The following is a 22,887-nucleotide window of genomic DNA, read 5'->3' as shown; positions in this document are numbered from 1 at the left end:
GAAAGACACAAAGGTAAATTAAAAAGGACACTGATTTGGGAAGAAAGAAATGGCAGTTAAACTCCTGCCCCATCTCTGAGACCTTAGGCAAGTTTCTTAACCTCTGAGTCCCATGAAGAATGAATGTGTAGGAGTTCCCTTCGTGGCTCAGTGGTTAGCGAATCCGACTAGGATCCATGAGGAAGTGGGTTCGATCCCTGGCCTCACTCAGTGGGTTAAGGATCTGGCGTTGCCCTGAGCTGAGGTGTAGGTCACAGATGCAGCTCCGATCCCGTGTTGCTGTGGCTGTGGTGTAGGCTGGCAGCTGTAGCTCCGATTAGACCCCTCGCCTGGGAACCTCCATATGCTGAAGGTGTAGCTCTAAAAAGCCAAAAAAAAAAAAAAAAAAAGAAAAAGAAAAAAAGGAGGAATGTGTACTCTGCATGGTGGTTTTGGAAACAAGAGAAGCCGCATACACAGCCTGGACAAATAGAGACACTCCACTGACACGGTGAAGTTTACTCCCATGGATTCTATCTCTTTTCACGTTTTTATGACACTTCAAGGTTACATTTGAGTCAGTCAACAGTGATGCTTAGTGTTTATTTTGAAACAGCAAGACATAATTCCAACTATGGCTCATTTGGTTATTTCCTGTTATATAGAATTTTCTTTGCAATTAACTTAATAAGAAAACTGACAAGCCTCTGCTAATTAACTTCTCTGCATCAACTACAGCAACTCAAACTCAGAATATTATCATGTCACGTCTCATCATGTCAAAATGGGACAAAAGGAGAAAGGGAGTTTTGGGTCCTCCTTTGGGCAAAAGACTGTGTTTTCGGTTTTTGCTTTTGTCCTTTTAGGGCCCCACCCTCGGCATATGGAGACTTCCAGGCTAGGGGTCCAATCAGAGCTGCAGCTGCCGGCCTACACCACAGCCACAGCAACTCTGGATCCAAGCCGCATCTGTGACCTACGCCACAGCTCACGGCGACGCTGGATCCTTAACCCACTGAGTGAGGCCAAGGATCGAACCTGCAACCTCATGGATACTAGTTGGGTTTGTTACCATTGAGCCACGGTGGGAACTCCAGAGACTGTTAATTGCCCCCTCTTTCTGTCCACATGGTACCACACTGGTCCTTTGCACATGTGTGGCTGTGGTCAGAACAAGGAAACCAACTAGTCTTGGGCTTGACAGCTTTGTGTCCTTTTTTTTTTTTTTAATCACAAATTTTGATTTAGAAGTTTTTCCTAAAGCAGTGGTCATATTTGTATGTGCATTGGACAGCTCGACATTCAAAACAAGCCAGCTTCCCTTTGAATTAAAAGTAGAATATTCATGGCCATCATCAAAAAGTCTAGAAACAATAAGTGCTGGAGAGGGTGTGGAGAAAAGGGAACCCTATTACACTTTAGTGGGAATGTAAATGGGTGCAACCACTGTGGAAAACAGTATGGAGATTCCTCAGAAAACTAAAAATAGAATTACCATTTGATCCAGCAATCCCACTCCTGGGCATCTATCCAGAGAAAACCATGACTCGAAAAGATACAGGTATGGTGCATTGCAGCACGATGTACAATAGCTGAGACATGGATACAACCTAAATGTCCATCAACAGAGAAGTGGATAAGGAAGATGTGGTACATATACACAATGGAATATTACTCAGCCATTAAAAGAAAGAAAAAACGGCATTTGCAGCAACATGGATAGACCTGGAAATTATGCTAAGTGAAATCAGACAGTGAGACACCAACATCAAATGCTATCACTTACATGTGGAATCTAAAAAAAGGACACAATGAACTTCTTTGCAGAGCAGATACTGACTCACAGGCTTTGAAAAACTTTTGGTTTCCAAAGGAGACAGGTTGGGGGGTGGGGGATGCGCTGGGGGTTTGGGATGGAAATGCGATAAAATTGGGCTGTGATGATCATTGTACAACTATAAATGTAATTGAGTAATAAAAATGCTATAAAAATAAATAAAAGTACACTATTCATCTGGGAAACGTTTTACCTTCGGCTGAGTCGGCTGCTTGCTCCTCCAGGCCTTTTAACAGCCCTGCTCTCCACTGACTCATCCGTGTTCCTCTGCAAAGATCGCCTTCTCACCCTCGCCCTCAGCACGCAGACATTGTGCTCATTTGGAAATCACACCTTCTCATCTATTTTAGTGTATTGACGTTGTGCAAGAAAAAAAAAAAGATATATAGAGAAATAAATTGTGCGAGGACTGAGGAGTCCTCAACTATTAATCTATGAAGGTTTGTAATGAAAATCTCTCCCTATTCCTTAAAAGCATGGATGCAAAGGGACAGTATTTTTTATTTTTTATTTTATTTTTTTGGCCAAACCCTCAGGATATGGCAGTTCCCAGGCCAGTGATCAAATTTGAGCCGCAGCTATGACCTACGCCAGATCCTCCATCCGCTGCGCCACAGCAGGAACTCCAGTGACGGAGTTCTTCTTCTTTTTTTTTTTTTTTTAATTTTTTAAGGCTGCCCCTGTGGCATACGGAAGTTCCTGGGCTAGGGGTTGAATCAGAGCTGCAGCCACAGGCCTACGGCACAACCACAGCAATGCCAGATCCGAGCTGAGTCTGCAAACTACACCGCAGCTCATGGCAACACCACAACACCAGATCCTTTAAACCACTGAGCCAGGACAGGGATCCAACTGGCATCCTCATGGATTCTAGTTGGATTCTTAACCCACTGAGCCACAGCGGGAACTCCAGGGACCATCTTCTTGATTGGAACAGAAAACATCAATTCCTACCCAGTTGCTCAACAAAAAGTTCATTCGTTTGTTTGTTTGTTTGTCTTTTTAGGGCCGCACCTGTGGCATATGGAGGTTCCCAGGCTAGGGGTTGAATCAGAGATACAGCTTCCGGCCTACACCACAGCCACAGCAATGCCAGATCCGAGCCACATCTGTGACCAGCACCACAGCTCACGGCAACACCGGATCCTTAACCCACTGAGCAGGGCCAGGGATCGAACCTGTGTCCTCATAGGTACTAGTCAGATTCATTTCTGCTCCTACATATATGTTTGTATTTTCTGATAGCCCTTCTCTTTTTGTTCTCAGATTGTCTTTGCAGATGACGTCAACCTGCCCACTGCAGGGGGTCTATGGGACCCAACATCCACCTGAGTTACTCAGATGGCATTTAGATCAATGGAAGAAGAGTGACCTAAATGATTGTTCTACAATTCAACAAGGGGATGCTCAAATCATGTGTGCCCTGGGACCTCCAGGTGCATTTTCTGGTGACTGCAGTTTGTGATGGTGATTAAGATTGAAAATCACTGGAGTTCCCGTCGTGGCTCAGTGGTTAACGAATCCGACTAGGAACCACGAGGGTGCGGGTTCCATCCCTGGCCTTGCTCAGTGGGTTAAGGATCCAGCGTTGCCGTGAGCTGTGGTGTAGGTTGCAGATGTGGCTCAGATCCCGCGTTGCTGTGGCTCCGGTGCAGACCAGCGACTACAGCTCCAGTTAGACCCCTAGCCTCGGAAAGTGGCCCTAGAAAAGACAAAAAGACAAGAAAGAAAAAAAGATTGAAAATCACCTTGGCTCTATCTGAAGAGGTAGCTGGAGAAAGAAGGCGAAACCCACTGGGACAACATGGGTCCACTGGGTTGTGTGTGTGTGTGTGTGTGTGTGTGTGTGTGTGTGCGCGCGTTGTGTGTCTGTTCCTAACCGTTTACACACACCCTGTTGGGCATCAGAGGGGGTGCCGCAGGGCTGGCACGGCAGAGCGGGTGGCCGGGGTCGGGGCCCTTCTCCTACCAACTCTTCCAAAGCCTTTCCTCCCTCCTTCTGGGGCTTGGTCCCCATTTCCCGCCCTGCATCCTGAGAACGGCAGCTCCCTGTCTCGTTTCTTCGTGTCCCGTCTGGATGCACTGTCCCTGATCAAAGATGGTCTTTCTCAGCCCCAGTCAAGTCCCATCCTAGTGGGTCTCTGCATTTAGATGGGCAATTGAGAGGAATTTAAGTGGGAAATGGCTCAAAGAATTGACCCTTGGAGAGCCTTTGCATTTTCCAAGACAAAATAACAAAACTCAAAGGAGTCTTTATGAAGGGAATTTTTTTACGTGAGGATGTCTAAAATGTCTTGATTCTGGAGTTCCTGTCGTGATGCAGTGGAAACGAATCTGACTAGGAACCATGAGGTTGCAGGTTCGATCCCCGGCCTCGCTCAGTGGGTTAAGGATCCTGCATTGCCCTGAGCCGCGGTGTAGGTCACAGACGTGGCTTGGGTCCTGCGTTGCTGCGGCTGTGGCGTAGGCCGGCAGCTCCAATTTGACCCCGAGCCTGGAGATCTCCATATGCTGAGGGTGCAGCCCTGGAAAGCCAAGAAAAAAAAAATTTAAAAATAAATAAATAAATAAGTAAAATGTCTTCATTCAACTAACTGGACATTGTCAAGTATTCTCTTCCTGATCTCATGTTGGCCATTCAATTTTTTTTTTCTTTTTTTTTGTCTTTATAGGGCCGCCCCTGCGGCATATGGAGATTCCCAGGCTAGGGGTCTAATTGGTGCTACAGCTGCTGGCCTACACCACAGCCACAGCAACGCCAGATCTGAGCTGTGTCTTCGACCTACACTGTAGCCTGTGGCAACACTGAATCCTTAACCCACTGAGCAAGGCCAGAGATCGAACCCGCAACCCTATGGTTCCTAGTCGGATTTGTTTCTGCTGCAGCACCATGGGAACTCCTCATTCTATTTTTAAAAAAATTCTTTCTCTCCATGTGTCACTTCCTCGGGGAATTTCTCTGGTATTTGTCTCCTAACCCCTGACCTTTATCTGACCTGTGACATAGATATTGGCTCTGAGTCAGCATTGCTTTCAGCGCACTCTCTGGGCCACTCTGAACACTTTTTTTTTCTTTTCCTGAAAAAGATAAATAAATAAACAAGTCTATGGCTCTAGGTCTCAGACTTCAGTTCTGCTTTGTCTCTCTCTCTCTCTCTTTTTTTTTTTTTTTTTTTTTTTGTCCCTTCTAGGGCCACACCTGCAGCATATGGAAGTTGCCAGGCTAGGAGTCTAATTGGAGCTGCAGCCGCCGGCCTACACCATGGCCACAGCAACTCGGGATCCGAGCCGTGTCTGCAACCTACACCACAGCTCAGGGCAACGCCAGATCCTTAACCCACTGAGCAAGGCCAGGGATTGAACCCGCAACCTCACTGTTCCCAGTCTGGTCCATTAACCCCTGAGCCACAACAGGAACTCCAGATCTGCTTTGTTTGAACGGAACTGGTCATCTGTATGCACCTGTTCATTTTTCCGCATCCCTTCAGTTGGTGGAAAAGGAATAGGTTTGCCTCGTCCAGCGCTGCAGGGCAACAGGGAATCCTGGAAGAGGGACAGGGCGGCATAAGAGAACACAGGAGACTCTTACATCTAGAAAGTGGGGGACCAGGAGGCACTCTGTCCCGCAGAACAAAGGCCCCTAGGCTTTAGCCCACATGGCTTTTATTAGGGAAGGGGATGGGATTATTATTAGTGGGATTAAGGAAGGTGACAAGATTCGTGGGCAGGACCAGGCACAGGCAATGACGAGGTTATCTTCTTAGTGATATCAAAGGGGGTGTCCTTAGGACGTAGGGCAGCTGTTTATAGAATAACCTGGTTAATGCATAAGTCCTTTATCTTGTCTTGGAAGGAGACTGTACTTTAGAACTCTGCATCCATAGATATTTGCCTTCTGCAGAGTTCAGCTGTTCCGTGGTCTCCAACATAGGCTGAATCCACAAGGTCACAACCTAGACTGTCCAACATCTAAGGAGGGGGGTGGAGGTCCCTGGGACCCCCAGGCTATAGGCAACTGGTCAGGAGCATAAGTGACCACTTGGGCGTATGGTGAGCATCTTAAATGGGGGAGGGGAAGAGACTCAGGAGACCGAGCCCTTAACCTTGGACTCTGATGCTACTCGGGGTAGACAGTGGGGGATTGGGTTGAGAGGTAAGACACCCAGCTGGTGTCCGGAGAATTGACTGGTGATACGGGGAGCGCCCCAGCCCAACCCCTTACACACAATGGCTTTGGCTTCAGAGTCCCTTTTGTGTGGTCAGTTCTGGAAAACGGCCAGCGGGCACTTGAGAAGAACGTGTATGCCGCTGTTGTCGGGTGCGGTGTTCTGAGGCCATCTATTAGGTCTCGTTGGTTCATCGTGTTAAGCCCTCTTTCTTACTCATCTTGCATCGGGTTGTTCTATCCGTTACTGAGAGTGGGGTATTGAAGCTCTGACTATTATCGTAGAACCATCTCTTTCTGCCTTCAACCCTACCAGTCTTTGCTTCATGTATTTTGATGGTCTGATATTAGGCATTCATTGGCAGGGTTGGGGTCATATTAGCGTGGCATGAAAAACCACTGTGATGATGGGAAGGAGGTGTGCTACTGTGCCATCCCAACCACCAAATAGCGTCTACTTGATTTGTGCTTCATTTATGTCTTCCCTCTATAAATGCTTCACTTCTTCTATTTATTTGTATTATTTTTAAATTTTTTTCTTTTGCTTTTTAGGGCCCGAGGGATATGGGAAGTTCCCAGGCTAGGGGTTGAATCGGAGCCATAGTTGCCGGCTTGCACCACAGCCACGGCAGTGAGAGATCAGAGAAGCATCTGCAACCTACCCCACAGGTCACGGCAATGCCTGATCCTTGACCCACTGAACAAGGCCAGGGATCGAACCCTTGTCCTCACGGATACAAGTAAGGTTTGTTTCTGCTGCGCCACAACAGGAAATTCCTGGGTTTTATTTTCCCTCTTCTTTAATATGTGTGCAATTTATTTCCACGCATGATGTGAGGTGTGGATCCAACTTTCTTCCCCATATTGCAGCCACTTGTCCTGGAACCATTGCTACAGGACATTCTTACTCTTTTTTTTTTTTTTTTGTCTTTTTGTCTCTTTAGGGTCACACCTGCGGCATAAGGAGGTTCCCAGGCTAGGCATCTAATTGGAGCTATAGCCACCGGCCTACACTACAGCCACAGCCATAGCAACACCAGATCAGAGCAGCATCAGTGACCTACGCGGCAACGCCGGATCCTCAATCCACTAATGGAGGCCAGGGATCGAACCCATGACCTCATGGTTCCTAGTCGGATTTGTTTCTGCTGAGCCAGGACGGGAACTCCAGACATTCTTACTCTCGCCCTTGGGATATGATGCACTCATTATTTCTGGTAGGCTGATGTGTTCATTGACCTGCTGTTCATTCATGTACAGAATCAGTGCAAGTGTGTTTGGCTGCAGGTAGAAAACCCAACCCGCAAAGTCTTAGATAGACAGGGCTTTCTTTCTCATGTGTAGCGGTAACTCCAGAACAGTTTCTGGCACTGGTGGATCCCTAACAACGCCATCAGGGACCAGGCGCTTTTCTCTTGCATCCCCCATCTCAACCACATCTCTCACCTCCTGGTCACAAGGTGGCCACCTTGGCACCAGGCTTCATCTCTTCTTTCGGGACAGGAAGAATTGAGTGGAGATGGGGATTCCAGCAGCATCTGCCCCTTTTCATCAGGAAGCACAAGGTTCCAGAACCTCAGCAGAATTCTGCTCATGTCTCATGCTGAGGTCAGTGCTGAGTCACGTTCTGCTTCCTCTAACTGCTGGGTGCTCTGGGAAAGTGGGTAACTGGACTGTCCTAGGTGGTTTTGAATAAACCTTGGGCTATGAATGTGGGGGCTCGACTCCCCACCCCGACCAGCCTCTGGACTTAGTTATGCAGCACTGTAGTCCTCTGAGAGTATATGACTGGGGCACTTGTGCAGGGAAAAAACAGACATAGGCTGGAACGTCCAGATGATAAGTTCCGTCAGTTATTTTTCAGCCTGTGGAGTGGAGGGGGCATGTCCAACCTTCCCCAGCAGGACTGGATGGTCTGTTTAAGCCACACCCCCACCCGATCCCACAGAGAGAAGGTAGAGGGCCCTGCATCGCCTTGTAGAGGCCAGAGCATGGGTGGGGCAGAGCACGGGGGTGGGGTTAAGAAGGACAGTCTTCCCCTGTTGGTGGAGACTTGCTGCTTCTGCTACCCTGGCGTATGTATGAGTTTCCTACTGCTGCTATAACAAATCACCCCACATTGAGTGGCTTAAAGGCAACAGAAATGTATCTCACATTTCTGGAGGTCAAAAATTTGCTAAAATCAAGGTGCTACTAGGGCTGGAGCACCTAGCCTTCTCCTGGAGGCTCCTGGCATGACTCTGTCCCTTGTCTCCTTCCAGCTTCTAGAGGCTGCCCCTCCATTTTCTAAGACGGCCGTGTAGCATCTTCACATTTCTCTCTGCTTCTGTCTTCACGTCACTTGATTACATCAGGCCTACCGAGATACTCCAGGCTAATCGCCCCATCTCAAGATCCTTAATTTATTCAGGTCTGCAAAATATCTTGTCTATAAAGTATGATTTACAGGTTCTGGGGATAAGTCACTACTTGTTGTCCCAGGGGAAGGGCAGCAGCTGACTCTCCTTGGGGAGGAGGAAGGGATCTGAGGGCAGGGCAGAGCTGGGAACTTTCCAGAAAGTCCATGGCTCCTGGGGCTCAGGGCTCAGCTGTCAGCTAAGCTCTGCTGTTGATCTGGGATTGGAGGGCCCTCAGCGTGGTTCCTGTTGTCGGGTCTCTGCCCTGCCCGCCACCCCTCCTGGCCCCCATCCATCCCCACTGCCTCTTGGCTGGTCTCCCTCGTCCATCTGGCCCAAGCATTGTGGCCAGAGTGAGCGTTCCGAGGTGGAAATCTGAGCAAGCCGCTCAGCTTACAATCCTGCTGACGGCCCTGGGTTACCTTTTAGGATGAAACCCTACATCCCAGCCTCGCAGACCCGCTCTTCGGGACCTGGTGCTGATTCTCGCTCCATCTCCCAGAGCGCGGAGAGAACTGCACTTCCCCCAGTGTTCCAGGTCGATTCTGCCCTCTTTGCCTCCACACGTGTGGTTCCCTCTGCCTGATGCCCTTCCTCCCATCCCTCCTCTGCCAACTTCTATTCATCCTTTAGGGCCCGGCTTGGCTGTCACCTCCCGGGAAGGCTTCAGGATGTCTAGGACCCTGTGGATGCAATAGAAATGGATTCAGTCTGGCCCACATGAGTGGGGGAGAGTGGTCCCCAAAAGGCTGATGTTAGCACAAAGGGAAAGGACACTGGAAATCTGGGGACACTGCCCAAGTCTACGCCACCCTCTCTGATACATGGGCATGGGCCTGATGCCCCTGTGGGCATGGACAACAGTCCTGGCATTGACCACAGGCTGGTTACCTGTCTGCCTCCCCACCCCATGCCCTCCGATGAGGACCCAGCCTGGCTTAGTCAAGCCCTCTGGATCAGCACAGTGCCCAGTACACAGCTGCTTCGAGACTGTGGATGTGGCAGGGGTTTGAGAGGCTCAGAAGCTCAGAAACACAAGGAACTGAGAGGCCTGTGAGCACTGGGAGAGCGCTGAAGCAAGGCAGGTGGAGGGCAGACAGGCTGGGAAGTGGGTCCTTCCTGCTCGGGCTTTCTTGCTTTGCTGTCTTTTTGCCTTTCCTAGGGCTGCACCCGAGGCATATGGAGGTTCCCAGGCTAGGGGTTGAATTGGAGCTGTAGCTGCCAGCCTACACCACAGCCACAGCAACATGTCTGTGTAGCCACGTCTGTGACCTACACCACCGCTCATGGCAACACCAGATCCTTAACCCACTGAGCAAGGCCAGGGATCCAACCCGCAACCTCATGGTTCCTAGTCGGATTCGTTAACCACTGAGCCACAACGGGAACTCCACAGGCTTGCTTTCTTGAGAATGGGAGATAGGTGGGGCATACTTTGGAGGTGTGTTTGGTGATGTCTAGGAAAGATAAGTATTTTTTTTTGCTTTGATTTCTTTTTTTATTATTAAAGTATAGTCGATTGACAATGTTTCGTCAAGTTCTGCTGTACAACGAAGTGACCCAATCACACACATTTTCCTGTGCTGTATACCACGATGCCATCGTCCATCCACTCCAAATATAAAAGTTTGCATCCAAAAAACCCCAAAATGCCCATCCATCCCACTCCCTCCCCTTTCTCCCTCGGGAATCCCAAGTCTGCTCTCCTTGGCCATGACCTGTTTCTGCTTTTTTTTTTTTTTTTCCTTTCTTTTTTTAGATAAGATCATCTGTCCCATATTTTAGATTCCACAAATAAGCCATATCATACGGTATTTGCCTTTTTCTTTCTGGCTTACTTCACTTAGTATAAGAGCCTCTAGATCCATCCATGTTGCTGCCAAAGGCATTAGTTTATCTTTTTTACGGCTGAGTAATATTCCATTGTATATATGTACCACATCTTCTTAATCCACTCATCTGTCGATGGACATCTAGGTTGTTTCCATGTCTTGGCTATTGTGAATAGTACTGCTATGAACATAGGGATGCACGTATCTATTTCAATGAAAGTTTTGTTAGGAAAGCTAAATAGACGCTCGTGCTCTGCCCAGCAGCTCCATCTCAGTGTAGACCCAACATAAATGAGTGTGCCTCCCCCTGAGACATCCCACAAGCCCCCAGAGAAACTTCATCTATGAAAGCCCCACATTGGGAGTTCCCCAGTGGCTTGGCGGTTAAGGACTCAGCATTGTCCCTGCTGGGGCATGGGTTCGATCCTTGGCCCAGGAACTTTCATGTGCCATGGGAGAAGCCGAAAAAGAAAGAGGGTCCCAAACTGGCAAGAACCTGGATGTCCTCCTGGTGGAATGGAGAGAAAGCGTGAATTTTCTATTCACAAAATGGAAAGAAAGTTCGTGTCTGAATGGACTGGCCCTACACCCTCCACCGGATGAGAACCACCATCCAGTTGAGAAGGATGTGCTCAACGAGGAAACCTCAGATCTGTGTGGGGAACACTTGTAACCCGGCGAAATTTAGAATTGAATTTAGAATTAAGTAGCGTGATGCCGAAGGAAATCAGGACGATAGCATTTATTTTCTTGTGTTAAGCTCAGAAAGAGACTTTGTATCATTGGCATTTTAAGAACTTGAACAGTTGAAGTGGGCACATCTGATGTTAATATCAGACTTGTGGTTCTAATTTTAAATGTGCTCTCGAGTCATTGGTTTCGACCTGTGATGGTAAGTTGAAATCTTATTAAGTTGGTAAACAGTTTTTGAATATTTAAAAATCTCAGCAATTAGAAGTTTAATGTATCTGATTGATGATGCTCACTTAAGGACTTGGGAAGATTTGTTAGATAATTGGAAAACTTAGAAAACTGAATATAATACACTTTGATTGCAGCTTAAAATGTTTAAAGGAGTTTAATTAACTAAGTAGGTAAATGCTACAAACATTAATCAAAGTTCACCTTAAAAATGATTGTTAAAATTGGCTGCATCTATTCATAGAATAAGATTTATAAATTGCATTTGAAAGCTCAGTGAAGATTTAGGGCTTAAAAACCAAAGTACTTCTGAAAAGTCTTTTCTCTGCCCAAACACTGCCCTCAAAAAATGCCAGAAAAATCCTTGGACCAGGACCAGAGGAAGGCTGGAGGAAGGATGACTCAGCAACCACCTGGCCAGCCAGGGCCCCAGACCAGTAGGGCCACAGGTCTGACAGGTGGTGCCCACGAGGGGGTGCCTTGAGCCCTCTCCCCATCCCCAGCTCGGAGGGACTCCCCAAAGAAGCCATTGGCATTCACCGGCAGTCCCAGCCCCTGTGCCTCACAGCCACTGCGAGAAATGAGCTTGGACGCATCCCAACACCCTCTGGACTTCGGAACCTTTTTTTTTTTTTTTTGTCTTCTGTCTTCTTAGGGCCGCACCCACAGCATATAGAGGTTCCCAGGCTAAGGGTTGAATCTGAGCTGCAGCCGCTTGCCTACACCACAGCCACAACAACATGGGATCGGAGCTGGGTCTGCAACCTGCAGCACAGCTCACGGCAACGCCAGATCCTTAACCCTCTGAGCAAGGCCAGGGATCGAACCCGTGTCCTCATGGATACTAGTTGGTTTCGTTAACCACTGAGCCATGATGGGAACTTCGAGGAGCCTCTTGTCTGCATGGCGTTGCCCTCTGTGGTGTGGAGAATAATGCCTCCATGTGGGTAGTAGATGCAAACTACTATTTTTTCTTTTTTCTTTTGTATTTTTAGGGCCACATTGGTGGTTGCGCCAAGTTCCTAGGCTAAGGATTGAATCAAAGCTGCAGCTGCCGGCCTACGCCACAGCCATAGCAATGCCAGATCCGAGGCGGGTATGTGACCTACACCAGAGCTCATGGCAACACAGGATCCTTAACCCACTGAGCAAGGCCAGGGATCGAACCCATGTCCTCATGGATACTAGTCGGGTTTGTTACCACTGAGCCACAATGGGAACTCCGCAAACTATGACATTTAAGATGGATAAGCAATGAGGTCCTGCTATATAGCACAGGGGACTCTATCCAATTACCTGTGACAGAATACGATGGAAGATAATATGAGAAAAAGAATGTGTATATATGTATGATTGGGTCACTTTGCTGTACAGCAGAAATTGACAGAACATCATAGATCAACTATAATAAACTTTTTTTTTAAAAAAGGATTGTGCCCCCCAAAATATCCAGATCATAACCTCTGGAACCTGCAAATATTACCTTCCATGGCCAAAGAGACTTTGTAGATGTCATTAAATTCAAGGTTTTTCAGTGAAGGAAGATTATCCTGGATTATCCAGGTGGAACCCGAATGTGCTCACAAGTGTCCCTGTGAGAAAGAGGCAGAGGGGGATTTGATGCAAAGAGATGGCAGCATGAGCACCAAAGCAGGAAGCTACGCTCCTAAGCACAAGGAATCAGCTCTGGAAACCGGGAAAGACGAGGAACGAGCATCTCCCCACGAGCCTCCAGAGGGAGCAAGTCCCTGCCGTCACCTTGACCTCAGCCTGGGGAGACAATGATTGTGGACTTCTGGATGCCAGGCTGTCAGAGAAGAAACGTGGTTTTAGGCCACCACGTTGGTGGTCACTGTCACAGCAGCGAGAGGAAACTGGTACACCTGCACGGAGCGTGTCCTTGCCCTTGGCTCCTGGCGATGCCATAGCTCTGCCCTGGGGCCCCGTGGTCCTTGCTGACCCCATGGACCAAGGGGGGTGGCGCTGGGGAGATGTCGGTCCATCACCTTCCACAGCGAGCTGCTGACATCTCACCATTGAGTGAAGGTCTAGGCGCAGGGTTCCCAAACTTGACCGTGGCACCATTGTTGGTGGATATGGCTGCCCTGGTGATGAGCTCCAGGCCTCTCTGTAAGTCTTTATGGGGGACATCCTGGGGCCTGACTGTGGGTCCCTTTCTTAGCCCACTGGTCTTTTTTTTTTTTTTTTTTTTTTTTGTCTTTTCTGTCTTTTTGCCATTTCTTGGGCCGCTCCCGCGGCAGGCATATGGAGATGCCCAGGCTAGGGGTCCAATCGGAGCTGTAGCCACCGGCCTACACCAGAGCCTCAGCAACTCGGGATCCGAGCCGCATCTTCGACATACACCGCAGCTCACGGCAACGCTGGATCCTTAACCCACTGAGCAAGGCCAGGGATCGAACCCACAACCTCATGGTTCCTAGTCGGATTCGTTAACCATTGCGCCACAATGGGAACTCCAGCCCACTGATCTTAATGCTGCCCTTCCCTGAGGGCTTCCTTGCAGCCAGAGAATGCTTCCCAAACTGGACCTGAATCACAGCAGTGGCCATCATCACCTGTCACTATCAGTGGGCCTCCTACCGCTGGGGGCCCAGGGCTCCTGCACCCCAGACTGGCACCTCCTGCACCTCACCATCTCTACCCCTTTCTTGTACTCCTGGCAGGTGCGATCTGGTTCCATGGCAGCTCAGAGATGCCTGGTGTTAAGATTAGAGGAGACAAGCCAAATACTTCACAACCGACCCCAGAGGTCACACCAATTCAGATTAAGCGGAAGTTCACAGGAAACGAGGTGTGATCTAGAGGTCTCCAAATGGGGGTGGCTAGCTTCTGGGGAGCCACAAGACAATCAGTTGGGGTAAGGGAAAAAATAGCAGAACTCGCATTTGTGTGTCTTTTTTCTTTTTTAGGGCCGCACCTGTGGCACATGGAAGTTCCCAGCCTAGCGGTCAAATTGGAGCTGCAGCTGCCAGCCTATGCCACAGCCACACCAGATCCGAGCTGCATCTGGAACTACGCCACAGCTTGCATCAATGCCGGATCCTTAACCCACGGAGTGAAGCCAGGGATTGAACCCGCATCCTCATGGATACTAGTTGGAGTCTTAACCCACTAAGCCACAAACGGACACTCCCTGTATTTCTTTTTAGCTCATTCTTTTGCATTTCCATGTCTTGAATATCTTTTAGATTATCTTTAATATATCAGAATAGGACTCTAAGTATATATTTATAACCACATCACCATGAAATGGTGAGAATGAGGCTTTAAACTTGTTATTTCATGAAGATGATAAGTAAAGAAAGTTTTCACACCACCAATCTCATCATCAAGCCTTTGATTACGGGGAGACAGAGAACTGTGCTAGGTACTGTGGGGATTTTGAAAAAGAGAGAGAGCACAGGGTATGGTCCTTAGCGTGGAGGTTAGCAGTGCTGCTCGGAACCACAGCCTGAGAAGAATATCTAACTCACATCACAGAAAAGCGCTGATTTTCCTAGAATATAAAGAGCATTTACAAATCAACAAGAAATTGACCGACAGCCCAATTGGGGGAGGGGAGAGGAGGGGCTGAGAAGAGTCAACAGAAGTGAACTGCAAAGGGGCGTTGACCATGTGCGATGCTCAATGACCATAATCCCATGTCAAAAGAACACTGAAATACCAGTTTTCTTTCATCGTGTCGGCTGGGATCCACACGTGGGAAAAGCAGGCCGAATGGGTGATAAAGGAGGCAGGGCGCCCACGGCAACAGCAACAGCTTCAGAATTACAAACACACACCTCCTCCAAATTGGCCGCTCATCTTCTGGGACTTTACCCACCAGTACACTCACCTGTGGGAAATAACGTGCATCCATCCATACAGTGGGGAGTCACTTGGGCTTAGAGGAGAGGCAGGAGGCTCTATAGGTACCAATGTGGAAAGAGTTCCAAGAATTATTGGTAGTGGCAATGGACAGGGACTACGATGTGTGTAAGAAAGAAGGAAAGGAGTTCCCATTGCGGCGCAGCGGAAATGAATCCGACTAGGAACAATGAGGTTTCGGGTTCGATTCCTGGCCTTGCTCAGTGGGTGAAGGATCCGGCATTGCCGTGAGCTGTGGTGTAGGTCGCAGATGTGGCTCAGATCTGGCGTTGCTGTGGCTCTGGTGTAGGCTGCAAGCTGTAGCTCCGATTGGACCCCTAGCCTGGGAACCTCCATATGCCCTGGGTGCGGCCCTAAAAAAAAAAAAAAAAAAAGAAAAGGAAAGAAGGAAAACGCATATTACACACACACACACATGCACACACACACACAGACAAATCCGTGGAAGGCAGAGTGCAGATGGGAGAGGTGGAACCAGAGCCTCCTCTGGAGGGGGGGGGGTTGCTCCCCAGAACAGGACAGAGCCCTGAACAAGTCCAGAGGTGAACAGGAAAACGACCCACAGAGCCCTGCTCCTGGGCTTGCTGGATGTCCCATTAACAGAGACCCAGCAGTGTTTGCTGTCTGTACTGGGGCTTCTCCATCACTAGGCTCTGGTGGATTATCTCGCGGAAACCCCACAACAGCCCCGTGAGGGCGCTACTGTTCGCATCTCAGTGTCCAGGTGCTGAAAGTGAGGCTTAGTAAAGAGGTCCAATCATTGGTCCCGTGTCACACGGTGACAAAGCGAGATTCCAAAGCTGAGCCACATTCCTTTTCTTGGAGACAGGGAGACATGGAACATGTCTGGGATGGAATTCTGTTCTGTCTCATATCGCCTCTGTCCACAGCGCTGAGCCAACCTTGGGGTCCCCCAACCTACCCGGTTCGGGAGGGGGCTGCAGCCTCACGTGCTCTCCTTGTTCCCACGGGTTGGTGCTGGCTGCGGGTCTGCCCTTCCTGTGCCTCGGGAACAAAGCACGTGGCTGATGAGGGCTCCCAGGCGACATGGGGGCAGCGCTGTGAGGTAGAGCAGCAGGGAGATGGCAGCCCAGCAGCAGAAGAGTAGAGACCTCAGTTCTAAACAAAGAGGAAGAAAGCCGCAGCTACTCCTCTGACGCTTTCCCCATCATCTGAGTTAGAGGAATCCCCACCTCCTCGAATTCCCCCCCACCCCCACTTTATCATCCTTTGCCCTCTGTTTCTACATCTGCTTGTTGACTGCCGTCCCTCGTCCTCTGCTGGAGTGGAGGCTCTGTGAGGCAGGGGTTGGGGGGGCGGGGGGGGACACCCTCAGGGAGTTGCACAGCAGGAGTTCAGGAAATGTTTGTTGAATGAATGAATGAACACAAATGAGTGGGTAAGGTGTTCACCCCAAGTGCTCTGCCTGCTCCCAGGATGAGGACCAGGAGGATGAGGGCCGGGAAGGACACGGGGAGAATTCCGGGGCTACCCTCCAAGGCGCAGATCTGGGGGCCTGAGAGCCCTTGCTGCTCCCTCAATCTCACATCGCCTGCTTCCTCCCACAGGTGCTTCATTGGAGGGGGGGTCAGGGGTTCCAGGATTGGAGTTTGTCAGCATGGGGAAGCTGGAGATGGGTTCATTAGAAGTGGGGCATTCTATGTGATTGGTCAGGGGAGCAGATTTGGCTTTCTCTGGCTGGTCCTAAGTTGGAGTGGAGAAAAAATTAGGGCGGTGGGTAGTTACTGATCTAGTCCTGGCCGTTTAGGGGTGTTGCTGCAGAAGCTGTGGTTTGGCTGCCAGGGCTGGTTTGCTGCAGCTCGTGCAGAGTTCTATTTTTATATGTGGTCTGGCCCTAGTCGGTTTGTACATTCGTGCCTGGGACTTGCTTGGTACACGGCTCCTCCCTTTTCGTGCGGTTGGTGGTGCTGGGGCGCTGTCCCACCCCAGGCAGATTTTCGGCACCGGCCAGCACGTCTGGCCGCCCCCGGAGCCCTGCAGGCTATGGGGAGCGACGGACTTCGCTCCCAGCGCTGCTGGGTTCAGTGCACAAGTCTGCAAACCCGCCATCGCCTCGCGCGGGCGCTGGACACGCTCCTGGGCGGAGCCAACTCTATTCCCCGGGCGCCCAGGTGAGTGCGCCAGGTGGACGGGGCGCCATCGCCTGAGCAGCGGCTGCTGCATTCAGGGTCTCAGCCCCTCCCTCCTCCTGGAGCCGGCTAATGGCTAGCAAGCAGTTCACGTCTGCTGGTCCTGCTTGGCGGGGAAGCACCGCCTGTGATGCCAGGGGTACAGACTGGCTCACGTGTGCTGGGAGCAGCTGGAGTCTCCAGGAGGCCGGCCGAGAGGGTCTGGGAGCCAGGGTCCGCCCCCATGCTGGCCAAGGCCATGGGGAGACCGGAGGAAGGGGGCGGGGCGGAGCCGGGCACCCCGCCTTGGGCGCTCGGGAACTTCTTATCCTAGGGTGTTCCGCGGGTCCCAGGCTGTTTTATCAGGTCCTGCCCTGAGACCCCGCGCGCACGTGCTCCTCCTGCCCAAAGGCCGCTGGAGGCTGGGTCTGCAGCCGCCAGAGGGCCCAAGTTAGACAAACCCAGTCCGGGACCGCCCGGCCCCTCCCGCCTCACCTCGTCTGGATCAGCGCCCGCCCGAGCGCACCTTGGCACCTGGGAAAGCGCGGCCCCTAAAGACTTCCCTGCAGGGGGGCTGAGCTCCCCAGGATGCGGGCGCCCGCCCCACCAGGCAGGGGTCGCTCTAGGTGGTGTCCCTGGGCGTGTGTGGCGGGGGGGGGGGAGGGGGGCCGGGGAAGAGGGGTAAATACATGCCTTCACGGGGGTACAGGTTGATTCCTTGGTTGCTTCTCTTTCAGCCCCCGGATTGGCTGATGGGAGAATCTTTTCTTAACCCTTGCTGGTGCTTTATTCTTAAAAACAAAGAGAAAGCTCAGAGTCCTCCGCAGGCAAAGGGATCCAGCTAGAACCCAGACTCTGGTGTGTTTCCACAGGATGTGTTTTTATAGTTTCCTTCTATTTATGACAAGTGATACTGGTTTTCCAGTTATGGTAGTTGATGAACATCCTGCAGAAGATAAATTATTTAGAAGTCAGTTGACTGAAAGAACTGCATGAATAAATAATAGTAGAACAAGGGAACTGAGGATGTGACAGAAGACAGGAAGACATGTTAGCGTTGGAAGTTTAAAAAAACAGGGCTCCCAGGCAAGGGGGCTGGGTCAGAAATGCATTTTATTACCATGTCTTCCGTGTCTTCGTTTTGGGCTCTTCTGATGCCTTGATCCTGGGCGGAGAGAATTTTAGAAATCCGGAACAAGTATTTCTTTATTAAATAGGAACATGGCTATTCTATGCAATTACGCACTGATCTAAGTGCTTTACAAATATTGTCTATTTCATCCTCACACACTAGGAGACCAGTGCTATTGTCCCCAACTTACAGATGAGGAAACTGAGGCACGGTGAGGTTAGCAAACTGCCCAGAGGTCAGAGCTGGGGGTTGAACCTAGACGGGTGGCCTCCAGAGTCTGTGCCATGAACGTCCATGGGGTCCTGGCTTCCTAGCCCTCACGCTCAGCGGCTCAGTGTCAAGATAGCAATTTGGTTCCCAGGTTCAAAGGCAGAGGGCGCTCTGCAGAACTGCAGGCCTCCCGCCAGGCTTTAGTGGTGGCCGGCTGTCTCTGAGCCTCTTGGGTCTGCATGGTCCTTCCTGCGCAGGTGCCCCGGGGCTGCAGCCTCAAGAGGGGGCCCTGTGTTTGGGGGACTGGAGAGAGACACGACGTGTTTGGGGTGGAGATCCCGTCTCGGAGTACGGTCACAGCTCCCCTGGCTGGTGTCCCCTGGTTGGGACAAGCTGATGGCACGGAGAGTGACGGTCATTGTCCTTCTAGGGCAGAGTTAGGGGAGTGCTGGTCACTGAAGCATAAAACTGGCACCCACAGGCTCCCCTCCAGGATGCAGGTGTGGGAGGATGTCCCAGCTTCCCAGGGCAGGGGAGTGATAACGTGTCTGCTGGCCTGGGGAGGAGCCTGGCCTCGGGCCCAAAGGTCACAGGAGGGACGTTACCTCTGTCCTGCGTGTCATCTGTGGTACCCTTCCAGCCTGAGGCCTTCTCTCCTTCTTGAAACATCTTCCACTGCCAGATACCACCCGGGACATGGAGGAAAGTGAGTGGGACCCTAAGGAGGAAGAGGAGCAAGGTCCTGGTGACAAAACCACCTCCTCGGAGGTCACAGAGAAAGACCAGAGGTGCTAGAGTCCCCAGGGACCAGGAAATCTTGTCCTCAGTGCCTGGACAGGCTCTGGGGATCTAGCTCTGCCCCTGGGCTCCAGTTCATGGACAGCCCCACATTGTAAGCCCGGGGGAGTGGGTGGGGGGCTGTAGTCGGCCCCCCAAGGCCAATGTGGGGGAGCTGGCAGGGGGCCTCAGGTCATCGGTGCATCTAGGGACCCACCTGGCCCTGGGAGCCTCAGAGCCTCGGAGCCCGGGCTGCAGGTCCCCCGACCACATGCCCAGCCCCTCGGGAGCTGCATTTATCTTTGTGTTCATCGTTCCTGAAGCAGGAAACAGAACCCTCGGAGCGAAGCGAATGGTCGAGTCAACCAGTGTTTGTCCTTCTCCTGGGGCCTCCCGGAGACCCAGGTTCAAGCCTGCCCACCTCTGGAGACCTCGCTCAGAGGTAGCACTTCCCCGCCACCCCAGATCCCGGGTCCCTGCAGACAGGCCCTGGGAAGAGAACGGGGCCTAAAGCCCCTTCTCCTGGCTGCCCGTGGCCTGGCTGCCCTGCCTCTCTTCCTGATTCCGCTAAGAGTCCAAGAGGCAGCCCATCTCGCAGCCGCCCTCCTTGCCACGATGCCAGGTGAAAACAACAGCCCACCTCCCCCACTGCCTTCATCTGTCAGGGCCCTCCGTGCCCACACATTAGCCCTGGCCCTTGGCCTTGGGCTGAGGATTGTGATGAGCTGGAAAGAAATCAGGTTGGGGATGAGCAGAAGTATCTAATGAGATGTGAAACATTTAGAGTGCCAGGGCTGCTTCCTCCAGGCGCCGGTGCCACTGTGGTCCTCGTCAGCATCACCCCGACAGGATGTGACAAGCCCACGTCCCCGGGAAGCAGGCCTGATGTCCTTCCATGAGCGAGGCAGACAGCAAGGCCTTGGTCCGGGAGAGGCAGCGGCGGCGCTTGCTTAAGTGCACCTGGGCCACAACCTCCCCAGAGCAAAGCCGTGCCCAGGCCTGGCCAGGCGGCTCCCACTTGCCTTCAGGGCCCCCGGGCCTCATAGGGAGGGTGAGCCACCTCCTTAACGCTGCCCTGATCATCAGCATTTATCACTGCCTTTGTATCTTCATCAGACCTGTATGTGGCGCTCACTTGCCCTGTGTCCAAATCACCATTCTGATTGCTTCGCTTACGGCCTCAACACAACCTAGGATTCAGAAACTGCTCTTAGAAGTCCCACCTTGGAGTTCCTGCTGGGGTGCAGTGGGCTAAGAATCCGGCTGCAGAGGGTTCCCGCTGTGGCTCAGTGGAAACGAATCCAACGAGTAACCATGAAGAGGCAGATTCAATCCCTGGCCTCCATCAGTGGGTTAAGGATCCGGTGTCGCCGAGAGCTGTGGTGTAGGCTGCAGACACAGCTCGGATCCCGTGTTGCTGTGGCTGTGGCCAGCAGCTGCAGCTTTGATTCGACTCTTAGCCTGGGAACTTTCAAATGCCACAGATGCAGCCCTAAAAAGCTAAAAAGAAAGAAAGAAAGGAAGAAAGGAAGGAAGGAAGGAAAGAAGGAAGGAAGGAAGAAAGCAAAGAAAAGAAAGAAAGAAAGAATCCAGCTTCAGTAGCCTGGCTTGCTGCAGAGGCGTGGGTTTGATCCCCAGCCCAGCACAGTGGGTTAAGCATCTGGCGTAGGTCGCAGCTGCAGCTCAGAGTCAATCCCTGGCCTGGAAACTTTCATATGCTGCAGGGGCAGCCAAATAATAATAATAATAATAATAATAATAATAATAATAATAATAATAAAAAATAAAGTAAAAGGATTCCCATGTTGCAGAGCAGCAAACTGAAGCACAGAGAGCTTAAATCACTTTCCCAAAGTCACTGAACTGGGAGGAGGCAGAGCTGGATTCGCACTGCAGAGCCCACAGGCTCTTACCAGCTGAGGGATGCACCTGTGCCCTAGCTGCCTGCCTTTGTGTCTGTTCCCCCTGGACCGGAAGCTTGGCGAGGTCAGGCGATGTCTGTTTTTCCACTTTTACGTGCCGGTACAGGTTTCACCCGTTATCCGAACATAGAGCTTTCCTCTGAAGTTATGAGATGCTGAATGCAGGTCCACTCTCGCTCCTGGGGTGCAGCGTCGCCTCTATCAGTGCTCACTGCAAAACATACGCTGATTGCTCTTTTTGCCTTTTTGCTGTAAAAGTGAAAATCCCCTTCAGATTTCTTTTGGTTAATGAAACCAAGGGCTAATATAGGTCTTTGTTAAAGAGGAGTGGCCTATAGGTAACTTTTGAAAAGTGGGGATACCTGTAATTGGCATAGTGCTCAGGTCCTCAGTAAAGCTTTTCCGTTGAAATAATGAAGGCCAAGGTTACCTAGTCATCGCAAGAGTCATGGGGGGAATTTACTCTAAATTCATCTCTAGTTTCAGAGTTTAGCCATTTCGTCAAGTGTGTGTCATTTTTTCATTATTCCTGCTCAGCCGTCCAAACCATTCAGCTCAGAGATAGTTTTTCTCCTCTACCTTTTTTCTATAATTTCAAATCCTATGTTCAGTGTTTTCTCCAACATCTACTAGATGTCGAACACCCTAATTCCACATCTTGTAACTTTTTGTTAGTATTTTTCATCTCTGGATCCTTTTGCACTGGATTCTGGGAAATTCCCTTAGTGTGAATGTCTGTATCCACTTCACCATTCAACCCCTTAATTGATGGTTTCAAAACACACCCACAGCCATAGCAATGCGAGATCCTTAACCCACTGAGCAAGGCCAGAGATCGAACCCACATCCTCATGGATACTAGTCAGGTTCGTAACCCACTGAGCCACAACGGGAACTCCCTGAGCTGGTTCTTCTCTTTGCGGATCTGGCATCTCTTTCAGTGCATTGGAATCCCTAAGTGTTGGTGTTTCTTGGTTGTCTATTTATATTTGTAGATGAGGAGGATCTGGACAAAATTGTTGGATGCTGGAACATCCTTCCTCAGGCCACGTGGCCATTAGTGCCATCTGGCCGTGCGTGAAATCTCCGTCTGCAGGAGCACTGGCCGTACACAGAGCCTGTGAGGCAGGGGCCAGCGGGCAATGTCCACGACCAGGTGGAGGGAGTGGACGTGAGTTCCTGAGCGTAGGGCTCCGCTGCCATGTGGGACCCTTTCGTTGTTGGGGTGCCACCCTTTTTCTCTGGCCCTGGCATCCTGTTTTGGAACCCCCTTTATCTGTACTTGAGCCTTTGGCCCTGGGCAAACACTGAAGGCAGTGAGGAAGGGGAGGGGAAGGGGGGCTGGCATGATGAATCTGCTGATGCCCCTTGTATTGGGTACCCAAACACCCTTGGTCCGCTCTCCCCTCCCCCACATCCTCCCACATGGCGCTATTCCGCTCCCGCGAAAGCCCCTCCTTTTCCTCCTGTGTCGCGCGGTGGGTCCTTCGGTCTGGGGGTCTTCTTGTCCATGATTTCTATATTTCCCTGTATTCTTTCCTCCTTTGCCTTTCTCAGCTCTCTCAGTCCACTTTAGGGAGATGCACAAGGTCCCCTTGAACCTCACGCCCACTTTCGTGCCCCGGGGAAACCAGACCCAAGACTCAGGAGAGCCATGTGAAGCAGGGCCAGGCCCCCCACCCCCGCTCAGCCCCTGGGG

Source organism: Sus scrofa, chromosome 2 (assembly GCF_054392235.1).
Source record: "Sus scrofa isolate SSC_HxYL_T2T_F1_AM1 chromosome 2, Sscrofa_HxYL_maternal_Yorkshire_Landrace_v2.0, whole genome shotgun sequence".
Lineage (NCBI taxonomy): Eukaryota > Metazoa > Chordata > Mammalia > Artiodactyla > Suidae > Sus > Sus scrofa.
The sequence above is the reverse complement of the archived record's forward strand: the minus strand, read 5'-3'. Positions refer to the sequence as shown.